Raw genomic sequence first — 22,556 nt, forward strand, 5'->3', positions numbered from 1 at the left:
TTGACCAAAATGCTGATAATGATATGGACAATGAAATCTAGGCTGAAATGGTCTCAGATGGAGATGAGGACCTTGTTGAGAACTGGAGCAAAGGTGACTCTTGCTATGTTTTAGCAAAGAGACTGGCAGCATTTTTGCCCCTGCCCTAGAGATTTGTGGAACTTTGAACTTGAGAGAGATAATTTAGGGTATCTGGTGGAAGAAATTTCTAAGCAGCAAAGCATTCAAGAAGTGACTTGGGTGTTGTTAAAGGAATTCAGTTTTATAACAGAAGCAGAGCATAATAGTTTGGAAAATTTGCAGCCTGACAATGTGATAGAAAAAAAAAAATTCCCATTTTCTGAGGAGAAATTCCAGTCAGCTGCAGAAATTTGCATAAGTAATGAACAGCTGAATGTTAATCCCCAAGACAATAGGGAAAATGTCTCCAAGGCATGTCAGAGGTCTTCACAGCAGCCCCTCCCATCAGAGGCCCAGAGGCCTAGGAGAAAAAAATGGTTTCATGGGCCAGGCCCAGGGTCCTGATGCTGGGTGCAGCCTAGTGACTTGGTGCCCTGCATTCCAGCTGTTCTAGCCATGGCTGCAAGGGACCTATATAGAGCTCAGGCTGTGGCTTCAGAGGGTTCAAGCCCCTAGCCTTGGTGGCTTCCAAGTGGTGTTGAGCCTGTAAGTGCACAGAAGTCAAAAACTGGGGTTTGGCAACCTTTGCCTAGATTTCAGAAGAGGTATGGCAACACCTGGATGCCCAGGCAGAACTTTGCTGCAAGCGCAGAGCCCTCATAGAGAACCTCTGCTAGGGCAATGCAGAAGGGAAATGTGGGATTGGAGCCCTCACACAGAGTTCCTACTGGGGCACTGCCTAGTGGAGCTGTGAGAAGAGGGCCACTGTCCTCCAGACCCCAGAATGGCAGATCCACTGACAGTTTGCACCATGCACCTAGAAAAGCCGCAGATACTCAATGCCAGCCCATGAAGGCAGCTGGGAGGGAGGCTGTACTCTGCAAAGCCACAGAGGCAGAGCTGCCCAAGACCATGGGAACCCACCTCTTATATCAGCATTACCTGGATATGAGACATGGAGTCAAAGGAGATGATTTTGGAGCTTTAAGATCTGACTGCCCTGCTGGATTTTGGACTTGCATGGGGCCTGTAGTGCCTTCATTTTGGCCAATTTGGAATGGCTGTATTTACCCAATGCCTGTACCCCCATTGTATCTAGGAAAAAACTAACTTGCTTTTGATTTTACAGGCTCATAGGTGGAAGGGACTTGCCTTGTCTCAGATGAGACTTTGGACTGTGGACTTTTGAGTTAATGGTGAAATGAGTTAAGACTTCGGGGGACTATTGGGAAGGCATGATTGGTGTTGAAATGTGAGGACATGAGATTTGAGAGGGATTGGAGCGGAAGTATATGGTTTGGCTCTGTGTCCCCACCATCTTGAATTGTACTCCTGTAATTCCCAAGTGTTGTGGGAGGGACCTGGTGGGAGATAACTGAATCATGGGGGCAGTTTTCTCCCATATTGTTCTCATGTTATGTTTTAATAAAAATTCTATTTAGAGACTACAGCTCAGGTGCTAGGTATGCTCATTACTATTGGATGTTATTGCTTTTAGGTATTTTCAGTGAAATATTTCCTTTTAGAAAGGAAAAAGTATCATGAGTTCATACTGATATTTTCATTTCAGACTTCATAGTACAGATTTATGCTTAACTTTGGTTCTCTACCTACTTGTATGCCTTTTTTTTAAGCCAAACATTCGTTTCTTAATACAGTAACTGAATTACTTAAAAAAGTAATATATCATCTCATATACTTACAATATTATTCTTAACAATGCCAGTATTACTACTAACAGTGAAACTACTAATGATGTTTATTTTGGTAGTTCTTTTTCTTAGAGTATATTCCATTAAGGATGAAGACTCAGAATACTGTCTTTTGAAATACAAGTTGAATATTCTTTATTTGAAATGCTTGCAACTAGCAGTGTTTAAAATTTTGAATTCTGGAATATCTGCACTACCCTATGGGTATGATGCAGGCCTTTCTGACACTTTAAATAATACATGTACACCACAGGGCAGAGAATAAGCAAAAAACCCATGGTGAGTAATGCACATAGGTCTTAGGCCCATGTGGGGCATCATGGGGAACCTGTTGTTGGTGTGTCTCGCCTGAACATGCACTATTTTATCACCCTTTGTGGATGTGCTTGCATGAGGGAATCTGGGCATGTCCAGAAAAGCTGAACTGCAGCTGAAGGGAGCTAAAAGGGTCTTTTTCCCTTAAGGTGACTGAATAAATTGTATGTTGTATGCCAGTGTTTTGCCTGTAATCATATGAAATCAGGTATGAAATTTTTCACTCATGGCATCATGTCAACACTCAAAATTGGTTTTCAGATTTTTGGATTAGGGATGCTCAACCTGTACTTGAAAGAATTGTATTCTCTATCCTACTAACTTCTTATGTAAGAAAGTCAGCTGACTCTAGAGGGAGGAAAATACTTGATTCGATAGTATGATTAAAGGTGAAAATTCATAGGCAAGCTTTAAGTATTGTTTAAGCTAAATAAGTAAAGACTGTGATACTAGCCACTTACTGAAATTTCTCTTCTTGTTCCAGTTAACAATCCATGGTGGCTTTAAAACATATCTACAAATTTAACATTCCTACCTTCAAAGGTAGCTGCCTGATTTCCCTCCTGAAGAGTGCAGGCTAGAGTTTTAGTAGCTTGCTTTTAACAAATGGAATATGGAAGAAATGACAGTATGTGACTTCTAAGGCTGTGTTAAAAAGTATTGTAGCTTCCTGCTTGTTCTTGTTCTGGTCATGATTCATTAACACTGAGGGAAGCCAGGTGTCATATGAGGACACTCAAGTAGCTCCATGTGGCAACGAACATGGCTCCTGCCTATAGCTATGTGAGTGAGCCACCTTAGAAACAGATCTTCCAGCTCCAGTCAAACTTTTAGTTGATTGTGTTCCCAATCAAAATCTTGACTACAGCCTCATGAGAGACCCTTAGGACCACTCGCCTATGCCACTCTAAAATTCCTGACTCACAGAAACTGTGGGATATAAATGTTTACTATAACTTTAAGTTTTGGGGTAATTTGTTAAGTAGCAACAGATAACTGATTCAGAACCTAAATGTAGATTTAAAGTAGGTTGAGTGGATACTCAATGGAAGTCATTTATTACTCTTTGGTAAGGAGAGAGCTTTTTAAAGGTAGAGCATACATAAGCAGGCTTCAGAATTCCAAGTATTGGGCTACAGAGGAAATTGGTAAGTGTAGATAGTTGGTTTAACAGACTGCGAAAGTATTAGTTACTGCTAAACTAATGTATTCACTCCCTTGGGATCACCAACTGGATTTCCAGAAGAGTGAGGCTCTAGCTTCTGCCTTTTCCTTTCCTCGATACCTTTTTCTCATGCTCCTTGAGTCTGAATTTGACACAAAACCTCCAGAGATAAACACCACAGCTCTTGTAGCAGCCTCCTTATAAAACTACTTTTCCTGAAAGAAACCAATGCATTCTGTATTTTCTTTGCTGAACAAAATGTGAATATCCAGGCATAAATTCTTTATGTTTTTCTTGTACATGGCTTGTATATGAATTACGGATTTAATTGTATCTTCCATTGCTTTCAATTTCCCTAGCTAGGATTAAATTCCCAATGTAAAGTAGTTTGAAAATAAGAATTTCTAGGTTGCTGCGTCTGGGTAATTTTTAAGGGATTTGGCTCATATTGTCCCTGTGATATGGCATTTTTCTCTCCTGACATTTTATACTTTTTCCCATTAGATTGTGTCCTTTGTTGTGATGCAATGTCTTTTTTTTGAGATGGAGTCTCACTCTTGTTGCCCAGGCGACCTCAGTTCACTGCAACCTCCACCTCCTGGGTTCAAGCTTCCTGAGTAGCTGGGATTACAGGTATCTACCACCACGCCTGGTTACAAGGTTTTTATGTCTCCTATTTGTAGAAGAAAGTGGCTTATTTGTCCTATAGAATTTCCCAAATTCTGGATTTGGCTCATTTTATCTTTGTTTAGCTTGTTTATTTTGTACTTTTAGTAGAGACAGGATTTCACCATGTTGGCCAGGCTGGTCTCAAACTTCTAACCTCAGGTGATCCGCCCGCCTCAGACTCCCAAAATGCTGGGATTACAGGTGTGAGCCACCACTCCCAGCTGATTCAATGTCTTGTAATTTCGGAGCTATAATTTGTTGTACCCACTTCCATGGTATGTACCATTTGATCATAAAGGTTTAAAGTACAAATATTCCAAAATAAAAATTAAAAAAAAAATCAAAATCCTAAACACTGCTAGTCCCAAGCATTTCAAATAAAGAATATTCAATTTGTACTTCAAAAGACAGTATTCTGACTTTTCATCCCTGATGGACTATACTCTAAGAAAAAGAACTACCAAAATAGTAGTTTCATTTGTTAGTAGTAATACTGGCATTGTTAATAGTAATATTGTAAGTATATTAGATGATAAAGAAATAATTCAATTGGTGTATTAAGAAACAAATGTTTAGCTTAAAAAAAGACATATGAGTAGGTAGAGAAAGTTAAGTATAAATCTATACTATGGAGTCTGAAATGAAAATATAAGTATGACCCCATGATATTTTTTTCTTTCTAAAAGGAAATATTTCACTGAAAATGCATAAAAGCAATAATATCCAATAGTAATGAGGATACCTAGCACCTGCTCTGTGGGCTCTAAGTAGATTTTCCATTAAAACATAACAATTTACAGAAAATATGTGAATAAACAAGCTAAACAATACCACAAAGATAAAATAAGCCAAATCCAGAATTTGGGAACTTCTATACAACAAATAAGCCACTTTCTTCAACAAATAGGAGACATAAAATCCTTCCTATATAAAATACAGAAAAGACTTTATAGATTAAAACACATTTAAGAGACATAACAAATACATATGATGTCTGAAGCTTGAGGTATTCTAATTCAAATTAAAACTTGTTATAAAAACACATTTTTTAGAAAACCTCAGAAATCTGAATATAGACTGGAGATTAAATGGTATAAAGAAACTTAATTCTATTAGGTGAAATAATATTGTGAGTGTGAAAAATTTTTCCTTATCTGTTAAAGGTGTAGGCTCAAGTATTTATGGGTAAAATAGTATGAAGTCAGGGATTTCTTCAAAATACTCCAAAAACAAAATCAGCCCATGTTCTAACCAAACAGTCCAGAGTTCTATCACAAAATAGAATGTATAATCAACTTTCACAAGAGAGGAGTTTACTGCAAGGCCAGGTGTGGTGGCTTATGCCTGTAATCCCACACTTTGGGAGGCCAATGTGGGTACATCACTTGAGGCCAGGAATTCAAGACCAGCTTGGTCAAACTGGTGAAACCCTATCTTTACTGAAAATACCAAAAATTAGCCAGGCATGGTGGTATATGCCTGTAAATCCCAGCTACTCAAGAGGCTGAAGCACAAGAATTGCTGGGTGAAAGAGGGAGAATCTTGTCTCAAAAAAACAAAAACAAAAACAAAAACAAAAAAGAATTCACTGTAGACACAGAAAAAATGAATAATCACCATGTCTGAGGGCTATTTTTTCAATATATTTGAATCCCAATATCAATACCAACAAACTCTCCAACTCACAGATTACAGGATACTTCAAACAAAAGCTTTGTTAAAGTTTTGATAGCTTATTTCAATGCCATTTCCTTCACCTACTACAAAGTAAACCTAATAAAAGATAAATAAAGGTTAGTCTGGCATGACTTGTTCTTAGTGATGCCTATGATTCCCAAAGATCACTACTTTCTTGCCTATGTCTTCCAACCATATATTTAATAACCTGTTGCAGATTTTCAAAGGAACAACACTGGGCTGATCATTTGTAATTCTCAAATTCCAACTTTTCCACTTTTTTAGAAGTGTATTTATTTTTTAACAGTTTTAAGATGTAATTCACATGCCACACAGTCTACCTATTTAAAGAATAGAATTCATTGTTTTTTAGTATATTAAGAGGGTTGTACAACCATCACACCATCTAATTTTGTAACATTTTCATTCCCCCTAAAAGAAACCTTTAACCATTAGTTGTCACTCACCATTCTCCACCCTCTACCTCCTATCCCTAATCTGTCTCTATAGATTTGACTATTATGGATATTTCAAATTAATTGAATCATAAGATGTGGATTTTTTTTTACTGCTTTTTCACTTTAAAAAAATAGGATGTTATCTTTTAAATCTCTCCAACATAACAATTAAGACCTATAAGATAACATATTGTAGTTCCTTCAACTCTCTGGAATGCTTAAAGCAGCTCATACTCTCCAGGTACTAGGACAAGCATTGGGTTCCCAAAGTTTTCCCATTTGACACCTTTACTCCTGTGACACCAAAGCCATTTGAGCAATCCAATACCCAGGGCCCAGGCCATTTTTCTGGTCATCTTTGCCGCATGTCACAACACCTACTGGTATTTGCTTTTAATTTTCACGACTGTTCTCTAGACTTCCACTCCTATCTTGTTATTTTCTTTTTCTCTCACCATTAGTCAGGATATGCCATGGTGCCAGGAGCATATGAACCACAGTGAGACTGGAGGATGGCAAAAAGGAATGCAGTAAGTGGAGAAACTGGATTCTGTGGATAGAGGCCTGTGCCTTTGGTTCCTTTAACATAATTGAAGGAACCGGAGATTATTGAATATATGCAAAGGCCAAACAGGAGACAGCCAATGCTAGAGTGTAAGGAATAAATGGATTGCAGCCAAGTTCAAAGTGAGGCAAAGGAACAAATAGGAAAGAAAAGAAGAAAAATTAAAATGCTCAGGGCTCACATTACTCAAAGGAAGAAAAGTCTCTTGATCAGTATAGGTCAGCCCTGAGAAGTGAGGGAACAAATGGGCTATGGGGTTAAAGAGAAGTGCTTTTTGGCATGAGGTTTCTCTGCTTTCTGACAGAGAAAGGATTCACACTGTCACATGTCTGCAGGGGTTTGGTCAGGGTGGTGGGAGAAATTATAAGAGAAAAATTATAGAGAAAAGGACACAAACCTTCTTGGAAGGCTGGGAGGTTTTTGCAAAAGCCTCAGGAAGGAATGAGCCAAAGGTAGTGGTTCTTACCCAGAGGCAATTAGGCAGAAAGGAATGTAAGGGAGTTTATCTAAAGAGCTTGTTTACTCATGTGGTCCTAAGACCAACCTTTGAACATCCACAGGTGCATGACTGCTCTCTACTGGGGGGTCAGCAATGTTATTATCCACAAACGGTGTTTGCTTCAGGCCTCTGAACCTGGCTTTTAATTATTTGTAGGACTGCTCTCTCCAGGGAAGGACATCATGTTAATTATCCACAAGTGTGTTGACTCAAAGCTTCTGTCATTAAATCTATACTGAATAAAATGCCCACAGTGCCAGTTGGTAAGGGTCACAGCTGCTGACTCTTTACAGCACCCTCCTCGATGTCTGTGAGTTGCCCAGACCCCTAAGCCTGCTCTTTCACTGGATATTTGTGTCTGAGTGCATTTGTTCATCCATCGCTGGGTCAGGGTCTGTGGGTCGAACCCAACAGTTGGTGCCCTGAGTGAGGAACACTGTAACAGATCGCAGATTGTGACAGAATCCACGAAAATGAAGGTGAAGAAGACTGTGTAGTCAGTAAGTCCATAAGTCAATAAGTCAGTAAGCCATTGGTACCCACTTGGGATTCCCAAGTTTGAGGGAATTGTTCAGGCTAGGGTTTCATCATGAGACAACAGTTATCAGCACAACAGAAGCAGTATGTAAAAGTATTGAAACAGCTGCTTAAAGCCAGTAGAGCTTCGGTTTTGGAGGCTCAATTAAGGGACCCAATGCAAACTGTTGTCTTCCATAACCCATAGTTCCTAGCAGAAGGCATGCTAGATGTAGAGCTCTGGGAACAAGTGGCGAGAAATCTTAAACAGCATCATGTGCAAGGGCAATGGGTCCCAGTAACATCTCTAATGTTACGGGTTTGGTTAGGGTGGCTCTGGCCCCGTTATACACAGAAGAGCCTAAAAAGGGGAGGGAGGAGGAACCATCACCTACCTTACTGCCTCCTTATCCCTCAGTGCTGTTATCACTGAGCCAAGATAACAAAGAAGAAACAGAGGTTTTGCTTGGCCCTCCCTCCAATACATTGGAAAAAAGACAAGGGATATGCTATAGCTATGGGACCCTGTCTTAGGCAAATGCCATTAGAATGGGAGCTCTTAGCCTGCCTAGTAGGCAATCCAGTACACGAACCCATTTATTTTAATGCTTATAAGAGCTAAGAAAAAGCATTAAAGAAAATGGAGCCACTTGCTCATTTATGAAAGAAATGATTGAAGCCATGGCAGATAACTTCCGTATGACCCCATGGGACTGGTCAATGCTAACTAAAACAACTTTGGAGCCTGGCCAATACCTCCTCTGGAGGGCAGAATATGATGAGTTGTGCAAACAACAAGCCAACCAGAATCAATTGGCTAGCAAAACACAACTGCTATGCTCCAGGGAAGGGGCACGCATGGTGATGTACAACAACAACTAAATTTTGATCCCCAGGCCTATGCACAAGTGTCTTTGTGCACTCTCAAGGCTTGGGACCAAATTCCTGAAAGTGGAGTTCAACAGGGATCTTTTATAAATGTTCAGCAAGGGCTTCAGGGACCATATGTTGAGTTTATCAATCAGTTAACCCAGGCAATTAAGGGACAGATTAGTCATGCCCAGGCACTGATATCTTATTGCTGCAGTTGACTCATGAAAACACTAATTGTGGATTGCCAGTTAGTGATACAGGCAATCAGAGGAAAGGCAGTCACAGTCAGGGAACTAATACAAGCATGTCAACTGGTAGGGACTGAAATACACAAAGCCAGAATATTGGCTATGGCACTAAGGCCTCCTAAAGCAAAAAGGGAGAGAAACCCTAATTGTTTTCTATGTGGAGAGCCAGGTCATATGAAGAGGAAATGTCCCAATAATAGAAATCAAGGTAACTCAGGGAAAGAACCCCCTTCTATATGTCCCCAGTGTAAAAAGGGTAAACACTGGGGAAATCAATGCAGGTCTAAATTTGATAAAAATGGCATCCCCACAGGTAATCAGATGGGAAACTTCATGAGGGGCTTTCTCCAGGCCCCGCTCCCAACTGGGGAAATACCAGCGGCTTTCCTTGGACAGATGGAAAGCCCACAGTCCTCTATCTCAGAGCAGCCACCACTGGGAGCACAGAACTGGACTTACTCTGCCCCAACGAATTAGTGCTAAAAGAAGGAGAAGACCCAACAGGGATCTGGGGCCCACAGCCTCTGGGAACAGTAAGATTAGTCCTAGGGCGATTGAGCCTATCTAGTAAAGGAATTAATGTGCTCACCGGGGTTACTGATAGTGATTATCAAGGTGAGATATTAGTAATGATGGAATGTAAACATCTGCATATTCTTCCCCCTGGAAAAAGATAGCACAGTTACTTCTTTTACCATACTGGATCCCCAACTCCCAGGAAAAAGAAAGGGGAAAGGGAAGTTTTGGAAGCACGGGAGCCACAGGAGTATATTGGAACCAATTAATCAGTGATAAGAGACCCATGATTACCTTAAAAATTAGAAATAGGCTGGGCACAGTGGCTCATGCCTCTAATCCCAGCACTTTGGGAGACCGAGGCAGGCAGATCATGAGGTCAGGAGTTTGAGACCAGCCTAGCTAACACAGCGAACCCCATCTCTACTAAAAACATAAAAAATTAGCTGGGTGTGGTGGTGGGGGCCTGTAATCCCACCTTCTCGGGAGGCTGAGGCAGGAGAATTGCTTGAACCCAGGAGGCGGAAGTTGCAGAGAGCCAAGAGCATGCCATTGCACTCCAGCCCTGGCAACAGTGTAAGAATCTATCTCAAAAAAAAAAAATGGAAATAAAAATTTTACTGGCTTATTGGACACAGGGGTGATATTTCAATCATTAGTGATCAAAACTGGCCAGAAACTTGGCCTTGGGTCACTCAGAAACAAAATGTTGGCATCAGGGAGGAACACACAGCCAAGTAGAGCATGTGCCCCCTAACATGCTGCAATTCAGAAGGAAGAAAGGCAGTTTTACAAACTCTGATAATGCCCATTCCTGTTAATCTTTGGGGACAGGACCTATTAGCCCAATGAAGGGGTCACTCTGTAGATCCCTTTCTAATAATGACCACTGTTATTATCCCTTGCCTACTACTAGGTGGCTTTCTCAAGATCCTATCTGAATAGAACAGTGGCCTGTGAAGGGAGAGAAATTACAGAGAGTACATGAATTAGTTGAGGAGCAAATAAAAGCTGGTCATAGAGAACCATCTAACAGCCCTTGGAATCTGCCCATTTTCATCATTCCCAAAAAGTCTGGCAAATGGAGACTTTTGCATGACTTACAGGCTATTAATGCTAATCTGCAACCTATAGGGCCCCTTCAACAGGGTCTCCCTTCTCCTGTGACAATTCCTCAAGATTGGCCTATAATTATTATTGACTTAAAAGACTGTTTTTATACTATTCCACTTGCAGAACAGGACAGAGAAAAATTTACAATACTAGCTATCAATAATGAAAGGCCAGCTTGTTGACTTCACTGGAGAGTGCTTCCTCAAGGAGTGCTGGATAGTCCCACCATGTGTCACTATCACATACATCAGGCTTTACTCCCCAGTAGAAAAGAATTTCCTAATTGCAAGATTATTCATTTTATGGATGATGTATTACTGGTGCCCCAACAGAATCGGTAATTGTATATTTATATGCCTCTGTCGTAAAGAATACACAGTTAAGAGGTTTAATCATAGCACCTGAAAAAGTACAGATGTCTTCTTCTTGGAAATATCTTGGACACATACTAACTTTCCAGTCAGTAAGACCTCAAAAGGTTAAATTAAATACTAGCAATTTACACACCTTAAATGATTATCAGAAATTGCTAGGTGATATTAACTGGCTTTGCCCTGCTTTGGATATTACAACTGATAAGCTGCAAAACCTGTTTTCTATCTTAAAAAGCAATGCAGCCTTAGATTCTCCCAGGTGTTTAATCCCTGCAGCAAAAAGGGAAATTAAGGAAATAGAACAAGGCATTTCTCACAGGCAACTAAATTGCATAGACCCACACTATTCAGTTCAATTATTTGTCTTTCCCACTAAACACTCCCCTACAGGGTTAATAGGACAGATGAACCCAGGGCTACACTTTCTAGGATGGGTTTCTTGCTCACATACTGGGACTAAAACATTCTCCCTACATCCAGCTACTTAGTAAAGTCACCTATTCAGGCTGCAGACGATGCAATCAGTTGCTAGGTTATGATATCATTAGGATTCTTTTAAGTAAAAAGCAATTGTCATTATCTATGGACCTGCAAATAGCATTCTCTGATTACACATGCCATATAGAGCATGTCCTTCCTGCTGACAAGCTCCTTCAGTTCTTATCTTGTACTTCTGTGGTTTTGCCTACAAAAATAGTTCATCCCCCCCACCCCCCACCACCCCCGGTACCTAACACTTTAACAATGTTTACTGACAGATCTGGTAAACATGGAAAAGCAGCTGTTTGGTGAAGACCACATAATTTCCTCACTCTATCTGGATTTACTAGCACTCAGAGAGCTGAGATTGGAGCTCTGATATTGGCCTTGGAAACTTTTTCTACTCAGCCCATCAATATTGTAGTCACTCTGCTTACTCTGTTTATTTATTACAAAACCTTAAGACAGCTCTAATGAAGTCTACTCTTGGGCCCACCCTGTGTGCCCTTTTTCTTTGACTTCAGCAATTGCTAGATCAATGCAAACATCCTATTTTTATCACACATATTAAAGTCCACAGTTCACTGCCTGGCCCACTGGCTTATGGTAATAATTAATCAGACCTACAAGTTATGACATCACTGCTTGATCAAGCCACCCAATCGAATCAGTTTTTCCACCAAAATCAGAGACACTTAACAATTTCAACTTACCCAAAGACTAAACAAATCACCCTGCAATGCCCAGATTGTCAGCTCACAGGCACGTTCCCTCCTTCGACAGGTGTTAACCCTAGACGACTAGAAACTAAGATATATACATGTATCCATTGTACCAACGCTCATCTAATTAGTGCATGTGCTCTTCCTGGAGAGTCCTCTCCATATGTCATTAAACATCTTCTCTTAACTTTTGCATTTAGGGGGCGGCCCACAAAAAATAAAACTGATAATGGTCCAGCTTATGCCAGCTCACAGTTTCAACAATTTTGTCACACATGGAACATCGAGGATTCCACAGGCATCCCATATAACCCCCAAGGACAGGCCATAGTAGAACATGCCCACTGCATCTTAAAAAAATATGCTCAGAAAACAAAAAAGGGGGAGTATGAGTAAGGACCCTGCAACACTACTAGCACAAGCCTTATTTATCCTTAATTTCTTAAATTTAGATGATAAATTTCAATCAGCTATAGAAAAGCACTTTGCTAAAGCTTCTTAAAACATAAAACTCACAGTTTTATGGAAGGATGTAAATAGTAATGAATGGTGTGGTCCAAATGATTTGCTAATATGGGGAAGAGGATATGCTTGTGTTTACACACCCCCTCAGGTCCTCTTTGGATTCTAGCATAATGCATCAAACCTTACCATAGCATGGCTAGGACCCTACCCGATACCAGAAATGAAGGAGATGACCCTGCAGGACTCAGCCATGGACGACGCAGCTTCCTCAGACAACACAGGACCTGGACCTCACTTTTGGGGGATCCTGAAGAAGACAGCACAGGAAGCTGAGCAAATCCTGCTCCAGACACAGACACCATTCACTCCAGATAATCTGTTCCTTGCTATGCTCTCTGTTGTACATTGCAACTTATGTAGGATATTGATCCTTTCTAGGCTCTCACTTCGCCTGCAACCAGTACCTGCGACACTCTACTGGGCTCATATCTTATATCTGCCTTTCTTTCACCCTGTCACCTGGGCAGACACCCCCTTCCCATCCTCTAATAACATAACTGCTTGGCTGGAAGGGATAGATTTAGCCCTTGTGGGGTCCCTCATTGATGACACACATTGGATTAAGGTGCCAGGTAATACTATATATCACTCCACTATCCTTCCACTATGTATAAGTTATAAAAATTCTAACTCTTAATGTGTACCTGTCCAAACACAATTATGGCTACATCATGGTAAAGGAAATGCCTGAACAGTCTTAGTTGCAGGTAGCCTCAAACCAGGCAATGCAATCAATGCCACTTTCCCAAACATTCCTTCCTGTGCTAAATAACAAAGCTGAAAAAGTAACGGATTCCACTTTAGCTGGGAGGTCTGTCATGGGGAATGGGCCTGTAGCCTCCGGTTAGGCAATTATAATATCTCAGACTGGAGCTCACAGCTGTTTGCAGGGTGATCATACTAATATCTGCGTCTATCGTGGCATCAATGACAGTTTCAAAGCCATGTCCCATTCCCCTATAATTTGGGCCAATAGGGGGATGGGATATCCCATAACACAAGTAGAGTCCATGCCACCCCAAGACACTCTAGATGCCTGGGACATCTTAGCACCCCGCCTTAACAACTGGCATGGGACATACCATAATTCCAGTCACAATTACAATATGAACTTTTTTCATAATCACACTGATCATTGCCTGATTGGCACTACCCATTCATATGTTTTCCTTGTGGGAACCGATATTTCTGTTACACCCCAGAACTCCACATTTGTGACCAAGTACAGGTACAGGCTTGGTTTGCCTCTTGTATCTCTAATTACAATATATCTAATTTAAATATTACTAGTGTCATGGTACTGAGGAGACAATCTGAGGCCTTCCTGCGAGTCAATTTAACATGCAATTGGCAAGGTTCCTCTGCCCTTGCCACCACAGAACGTGCCCTTTCCCAGGTCAGACACAAAAGATTCATAGTTACACTTATAGCCTTTATAGTCTTAGCCATAGTCATCCTAGCATCCTGCTAGTGATGCTGTAGCATCTATTACTGAATCAGTGCAAATAGCTACTCTTGTAGATAATTTGGCCAGAAATGTATCTAATGAACTTCTCTTACAGCAAGGTATAGATTAAAGATTCTTGCACTCTGCAAACCCTCAAGGCTGTTTTGGAACATGTAGGGGAGTAATAAGTTGCACTGGCATTCTGATAGCAGTTAAAATGTGACTGGGAGCATAAGCATATCTGTGTCACCTCTCTACCTTGGAATCGATCAATATATAGTTGGGATAAGGTGAAACAACACCTCAGGGGAACTTTTCATGATAATTTAACTGCAGACATAAAGTAATTTAAAACCAAAATTCTAGAATCCCTAAATGCTGCAGATCTAAATGCCCAACAAACAGCCATGTGAAAGGGTATTCAAGAACATCTCTCCTGGATTGACCCCCACTCCTGGGGGTCACTCTTTGATTGGAAAAGAATGTTACTGATTATACTCATGTTTGTCTTATGTTATTTACTAATTCTAGGATGCAAAGCCAGCATATGACCTGTGACAGTTGTGCCAGACAAAAATGCTGCTGCATACATCTGTATTATTCAATCAACAAAACCTGATACAACAAAAGATGAAGGGGTCCAGTCAGGGTGCTGGGAGAAATTATTAGAGAAAAGGACACAAACCTTCTTGGAAGGCTCGGAGGTTTTGCAAAAGCCTCAGGAAGGAATGAGCCAAAGGCGGCAGTTCTTACCCAGAGGCAATTAGGCAGAAAGGAATGTAAGGGAGTTTATCTAAAGAGCTTATTTACTCATGTGGTCCTAAGACCAATCTTTGAACATCCACAGGTGCATGACTGCTTTCTAGTGGCGAGTGGGGGGGGTGGGGTGGTTGGGGTGGAGGGGTTGTCATCAATGTTATTATCTACAAATGGTGTTTGCTTCAGGCCTCTGAACCTGGCTTTTAATCACTCGTAGGACTGCTCTCTCTGGGGAAGGCAACCATGTTAATTATCCACAAGTGTGTTGACTCAAAGCCTCTGTCATTAAATCTATACTGAATAAAATGCTCACAGTGCCAGTTGGTAAGGGTCACAGCTGCTGACTCTTTACAGCACCCTCCTCAGTGTCTGTGAGTTGCCAGGACCCCTAAGCCTGCTCTTTCACTGGATATTTGTGTCTGAATGCATTTGTTCATCCGTCGCTGGGTCAGGATCTGCGGGTCAGACCTGGCACATTTCTATACCTGCATTCTTCTGGCCATTAAACTGGATGCTGGGCATAATTCTCTCCTCCCAGTCCTCTAAACTATATCAAAAAATGACCATCCATCACCAAGATATACATTATCAACAAACAAAAAACGATAAACAAATGACAAAAAAACACTGCCTAAACCCTTCTGAAGTACTGTTCCACACTATGAAGAAATATACCTGGTTGGAAGATCCAAGATGGCTGGTTAGGAGCAGCTCAAGATTGCAGCTCCCAGTGAAAGCGCAGAAGGTGAGTGGACACCGCATTTCCAGACAGATTTTTATTGCCCACAGACCAGGAGATTCCCAGGTGGAGAAGCCCCATGGGTCGCCAGTGCAGCTGTTTTGGCTGGCGCGGCTGTTTTGGCTGGCGCGGCTGTTTTGCCGGCATGGCGGTTCCTGTAGAGTAAACGGGACTGGGTCCCCTTCTAGCTGGTGAGGGGAGCTCCGGGAAGGCAGAGTCACCCATTCATCTGATTTAAAAAAAGGGGACTGAAATAGGAAGCCTGGCCAGGAGATTCCCAGGCAAAAAAGCGCCACGAATCTCAGCGCCCCTGTTTCAGCTGGCGCAGTGGGTCCACACACGGGAAATCACACAGATCCTGGTGCCTTTTCAACAGGTGACTGGAACATCTGGGAGAGAGTCGACCCTTCAACTAAAAAAAAAAGGCTCTGAGACAGGGAGCCAGGTGATCAGGCTCGGCTGGTCCCACCCCCACAAAAAAATAAAACAGCAATTGGAAACGCTCTGGGTTGAGAGTTTCACAGCAAGCACAGCTGAACCCCAGATGGTCCAGCTCTGTGGGGGAGGGGTGTCCGCCATTACCGAGGCACTCCACCACTACGGAGGCAGTCCGCCATTGCTGAGGCAGCCTGCCGTTGCCGAGGCAACCCACCATTACAGAGAGAGTCCGCCATTACAAAGGTGGGCCACCATTGCCGAGGTAGTTCTAACTACACCGATATAAACAGGACTGCAGGGAACTTCACACGGCAGCTGGGCGGAGCCCATAGCAGCTCAGCAAAGCCTCTGCAGGCAGACAGTGACTAGGCTGCCTCCTTGCTGGGCACGGCAGCCCTGAAAGAAAAAGGCAGCAGCACAACGGAAACTCATAAATAAAGCCCTAACTCCCCCGGACAGAACACCTGGGGAAAAAAGGGGTTTATGAGTTCTGCTGCAGCAGACTTAAATGTACTTGCCCAGCAGCTCTGAATGAACAACAGAGCTCACAGCTCAGCACTTGAGCTCCTATAAAGGACAGACTCTCCTCTAGCAGATCCCTGACCCCTGTATATCCAAAGAGTCACCTCATAAAGGAGAGCTCAGACTGACATTTGGCAGGTATCCTTCTGGGACAAAAATAGCAGAAGAAGAAACTGGTAGCAACCCTTACTGTTCTGCAGCTGCTGCAGGTGATCCCTAGGCAAGCAGGGCCTGGAGTGGACCACAGCAGTCCAACAGCAGAGGGGCCAGACTGTTAGAAGGAAAACTAAGAAAGAGAAACAACTTCATCATCAACAAACAGGATGTCCACACAGAGAACCAATCTGAAAGTCAGCAACTACAAAGACCACAGGTGGATAAATCCACAAAAATGGGAAGAAACCAGTGCAAAAAGGATGAAAACACCCAAAACCAGAACACCTCTCCTCCTACAAAGGATCGCAACTCCTCACCAGCAAGGGAACAAGGCTGGACGGAGAATGAGTGTGATGAAATGACAGAATCAGGCTTCAGAAGGTGGGTAATAAGAAACTTCTGTGAGCTAAAAGAACATGTTCTAACCCAATGCAAAGAAACTAAGAACCTTGAAAAAAGATTTGACGAAATGCTAACAAGAATGGACAATGTAGAGAGGAATATAAGTGAATTGATGGAGCTGAAAAACACAACATGAGAACTTTGTGAAGCATGTATAAGTTTCAACAGCTGAATTGACCAAGCAGAAGAAAGGATATCAGAGGTCGAAGATCAACTCAATGAAATAAAATGAGAAGGCAAGATTAAAGAAAAAAGGGTAAAAAGTAATGAACAAAGTCTTCAACAAATATGGGACTATATGAAAAGACGTAATCTACATTTGATAGGTGTACATGAATGTGACGAAGAGAATGAATCCAAGCTGGAAAATACTCTTCAGGATATTATCCAGGAAAACTTCCCCAACCTAGCAAGGCAGGCCAATATTCAAGTGCAGGAAATACAGAGAACACCACAAAGATATTCCTCAAAAAAGCAACCCCAAGGCACATAATCGTCAGATTCACCAGGGTTGAAATGAAGGAGAAAATGCTAAGGACAGCCAGACAGAAAGGTCGGGTTACCCACAAAGGGAAGCCCATCAGACTCACAACAGGTCTCTCAGCAGAAACCCTACAAGCCAGAAGAGAGTAGGGGCCAATATTCAACATCCTTAAAGAAAAGAACTTTTAACCCAGAATTTCATATCCAGCCAAACTAAGCTTCATAAGTGAAGGAAAAATAAAATCCTTTGCGAACAAGCAAGTACTCAGAGATTTCGTCACCACCATGCCTGCTTTACAAGAGCTCCTGAAAGAGGCAGTACACATAGAAAGGAACAACCAGTACCAGACACTCCAAAAACATACCAAATGGTAAACAGCATCAACATAATGAAGAATCTGCATCAACTAATGGGCAAAACAGCCAGCTAGCATCAAAATGGCAGTATCAAATTCACACATAACAATATTAACCTTAAATGTAAGTGGACTAAATGCCACAATAAAAAGACACAGACTGGCAAATTGGATAAAAAGCCAAAACCCATCGGTGTGCTGTATCCAGGAAACCCATCTCACATGCAAGGATACACAAAGGCTCAAAATAAAGAGATGGAAGAAGATTTACCAAGCAAATGGAGAGCAAAAAAAAGCAGGAGTTGCAATTCTCATTTCTGATAAAATAGACGTTAAAGCAACAAAGATCAAAAGAGACAAAGAAGGACATTACATAATGGTAAAAGGATCAATGCAACAAGAAGAGCTAACGATCTTAAATATATATGCACCCAATACAGGAGCACCCAGATATAAGGCAAGTTCTTAATGACTTACAAAGAGACTTAGACTCCCACACAATAATAGTGGGAGACTTTAACACCCCATTGTCAATATTAGACAGATCAACCAGACAGAAAATTAACAAGGATATCCAGGACTTGAACTCAGACCTGGAACAAGCAAACCTAATAGACATTTACAGAACTCTCCACCCCAAATCCACAGAATATACATTCTTCTCAGCACCACATCACACCTACTCTAAAATTGACCACATAATTGGAAGTAAATCACTCCTCAGCAAATGCAAAAGAATGGAAATCATAACAAACAGTCTCTCAGACCACAGTGCAATCAAGTTAGAACTCAGAATTCAGAAACCAACCCAGAACCGCACAGCTTCATGGAAACTGAACAACTGGCTCTTGAATGTTGACTGGATAAGCAATGAAATGAAGGCAGAAATAAAGATGTTCTTCGGAACCAATGAGAACGAAGACACCACATACCAGAATCTCTGGGACACATTTAAAGCAGTCTCTAGAGGAAAATATATAGCAATAAGTGCCCACATGAGAAGAAAGGAGAGATCTAAAATTGACACCCTATCGTCAAAATTGAAAGAGCTAGAGGAGCAAGATCAAAAAAACTCAAAACCTAGCAGAAGACAAGAAATAACTAAGATCAGAACAGAACCGAAGGATATAGAAACACAAAAAACCCTTCAAAAAATCGATAAATCCAGGAGCTGGTTTTTCGAAATGATCAACAAAATAGACAGACCACTAGCCAGATTAATAAAAAAGAAAAGAGAGAATAACCAAATAGATGCAATAAAAAACAATAAAGGGGATATCACCACAGATTCCACAGAAATTCAAACCATCATCAGAGATTATTACAAACTCTATGCACATAAACTAGGAAATCTGGAAGAAATGGATAAATTCCTGGACAGTTGCCTCCTCCCAAGCCTAAACCTGGAAGAAGTCGAAACCCTGAGTAGACCAATAACAAGGTCTGAAGTCGAGGAAGCAATTAAGAGCCTACCACCCAAAAAAAGCCCAGGTCCAGATGGATTCACAGCCGAATTCTACCAGACATACAAAGAGGAGCTGGTACCACTCCTTCTGAAACTATTCCAAATAATCCAAAAAGAGGGAATCCTCCCCAAATCATGTTATGAGACCAACATCATCCTGATACTAAAACCCGGCAGAGACTCAACAAGAAAAGAAAACTACAGGCCAATATCCATGATGAACATAGAGGCAAAAATCTTCAATAAAGTACTGGCAAGCCGATTGCAACAGCACATCAAAAAGCTTATCCATCATGATCAAGTAGGATTCATCCCGGGGATGCAAGGCTGCTTCAACATACACAAGTCTATAAACATAATTCACCACATAAAGAGAACCAAAGACAAAAACCACATGATTATCTCAACTGATGCAGAGAAGGCCTTTGACTAAATTCAACAGCCCTTTATGTTAAAAACCCTCAAAAAACTAGCTATTCACAGAACGTATCTCAAAATAATAAAAGCTATTTATGACAAATCAACAGCCAGTATCATATTGAATGGACAAAAACTGGAAGCATTCCCTTTGAAACCTGGCACTAGACACGGATGCCCTCTCTTACCACTCCTATTCAATATAGTACTGGAAGTTCTAGCCAGAGCAATCAGACAAGAAAAAGAAATAAAGGGTATTCAAATAGGAAAGGAGGAAGTCAAATTGTCTCTATTTGCAGACGACATGATTGGATATCTAGAAGACCCCATCGTCTCAGCCCAAAATCTCCTGAAACTGATAAACAACTTCAGCAAAGTCTCAGGATACAAAATTAACGTGCAAAAATCACAAGCATTCCTATACACCAATAACAGACTTAAAGAGAGCAAAATCAAGAACGAACTGCCATTCACAATTGCTACAAAGAGAATAAAATACCTAGGAATACAACTAACAAGGAATGTAAAGGGCCTCTTCAAGGAGAACTACAAACCACTGCTCAACAAAATAAGAGAGGACACAAACAGATGGAGAAACATTCCATATTTATGGTTAGGAAGAATCAATATCGTGAAAATGGCCATACTGCCCAAAGTAATTTACAGATTCAACACTATCCGCATCAAGCTATCAATGACCTTCTTCACAAAACTGGAAAAAACTACCTTAAACTTCATATGGAATCAAAAGAGAGCCCGCATAGCCAAGTCAATTCTAAGCAAAAAGAACAAAGTGGAGGCATCACACTACCAGACTTCAAACTATACTACAAGGCTACAGTAATCAAAACAGCATGGTACTGGTACCAAAACAGAGATATAGACCAATGAAACAGAACAGAGGCCTCGGAGGCAACACAACATATCTACAACCATCTGATCTTTGACAAACCTGACAAAAACAAGCAATGGGGAAAGGATTCCCTGTTTAATAAATGGTGTTGGGAAAACTGGCTAGCCATGTGCAGAAAGCAGAAACTGGACCCCTTCCTGACACTTTACACTAAAATTAACTCCAGATGGATTAAAGACTTAAACATAAGACCTAACACCATAAAAACCCTAGAAGAAAACCTAGGCAAAACCATTCAGGACATAGGCGTATGCAAGGACTTCATGACCAAAACACCAAAAGCATTGGCAACAAAAGCCAAAATAGACAAATGGGACCTAATCAAACTCCACAGCTTCTGCACGGCAAAAGAAACAATCATTAGAGTGAATCGGCAACCAACAGAATGGGAAAAAATTTTTGCAGTTTACCCATCTGACAAAGGGCTGATATCCAGAATTTACAAAGAACTAAAACAGATTTACAAGAAAAAAACAAGCCCATTCAAAAGTGGGCAAAGGAGATGAACAGACACTTTACAAAAGAAGACATACATGAGGCCAACAAACATATGAAAAAATGCTCATCATCACTGGTCATTAGAGAAATGCAAATCAAAACTACATTGAGATACCATCTCATGCCAGTTAGAATGGCGATCATTAAAAAATCTGGAGACAACAGATGCTGGAGAGGATGTGGAGAAATAGGAACACTGTACACTGCTGTTGGGAGTGTAAATTAGTTCAACCATTTTGGAAGACAGTGTGGCGATTCCTCAAGGACCTAGAAATAGAAATTCCATTTGACCCAGCAATCCCATTACTGGGTATATATCCAAAGGATTATAACTCGTTCTACTATAAGGACACATGCACACGAATGTTCATTGCAGCACAGTTTACAATAGCAAAGACCTGGAACCAACCCAAATGCCCATGGACGATAGACTGGACAGGGAAAATGTGGCACATATACACCATGGAATATTATGTAGCCATCAAAAACGATGAGTTTGTGTCCTTTGTAGGGACATAGATGAACCTGGAAATCATCATTTTTGGCAAACTGACACAAGAACACAAAATCAAACGCCACATGTTCTCACTCATAGGTGGGTGTTGAACAATGAGAACACATGGACACAGGGAGGGGACCACTACACACTGCAGTCTGTTGGGGGGAAATAGGGGAGGGACAGCAGGGGGTGGGGAGTTGGGGAGAGATAGCATGGGGAGAAGTGCCAGATATAGGTGAAGGGGAGGAAAGCAGCAAATCACACTGCCATGTGTGTACCTATGCAACAATCTTGCATGTTCTTCACATGTACCCCAAAACCTAAAATGCAATTTAAAAAAATTTTGAAAAAAAAAATAATAATAATAAATAAATAAATAAAGTAACAAAAAAAAAAGAAAGAAAGAAATATACCTGATCTATTCCCATGGCTCCTAGCAGCCTTCTCCATCTCTGCCTGTGTTAGGCCTTTCTTCTGAAAATAGGCAGAACAAATCTTCCTAATCCCAGCTGGTTAATCCCCTTTCCCATTCTAGAAGTTTTTAAACCCAGAGGCAACTTCCAATGCCTGAAATAAGTCAGATATCTTTAGCGAGTGCCTCAGTCCTGCAACGTTGTTCCAGAACCAAAAAAATGTGTAGGAAGCCAATAAATATGGTTTCTGAGATAAACCATGTATACTAGAATTCATAATCTTAATGTTACCACTTATTGCAGTTACTACTAATCAACTGTCACGCAATTATAGCAGGCTCATATTTTAACCTGCAGTACAACTCTGCTGATACATCCTGGCTGATCATTAAGCTGAACTGATCAGAAACATTCTCCTGTCTTAGGTCAGTTATGAAAGTGACACTAGACTCCATAAAGCTGTAAACTTCCTATCAGAACTGGACATCATTTTGTAACACTA

The 22,556-nt window shown here is 41.1% G+C and overlaps 1 protein-coding gene across 4 annotated transcripts in view; it reads right to left on the bottom strand.

The window, feature by feature from the left end:
- Positions 1–22,556, bottom strand: part of ANKRD31 (ankyrin repeat domain 31) — a 139,163-nt gene that overhangs the window by 89,858 nt on the left and 26,749 nt on the right. The window lies entirely within an intron of this gene.

Source organism: Aotus nancymaae, unplaced genomic scaffold (genome assembly GCF_030222135.1).
Source record: "Aotus nancymaae isolate 86718 unplaced genomic scaffold, 86718_ANA_hifiasm-v0.15.2.pri h1tg000014l, whole genome shotgun sequence".
Lineage (NCBI taxonomy): Eukaryota > Metazoa > Chordata > Mammalia > Primates > Aotidae > Aotus > Aotus nancymaae.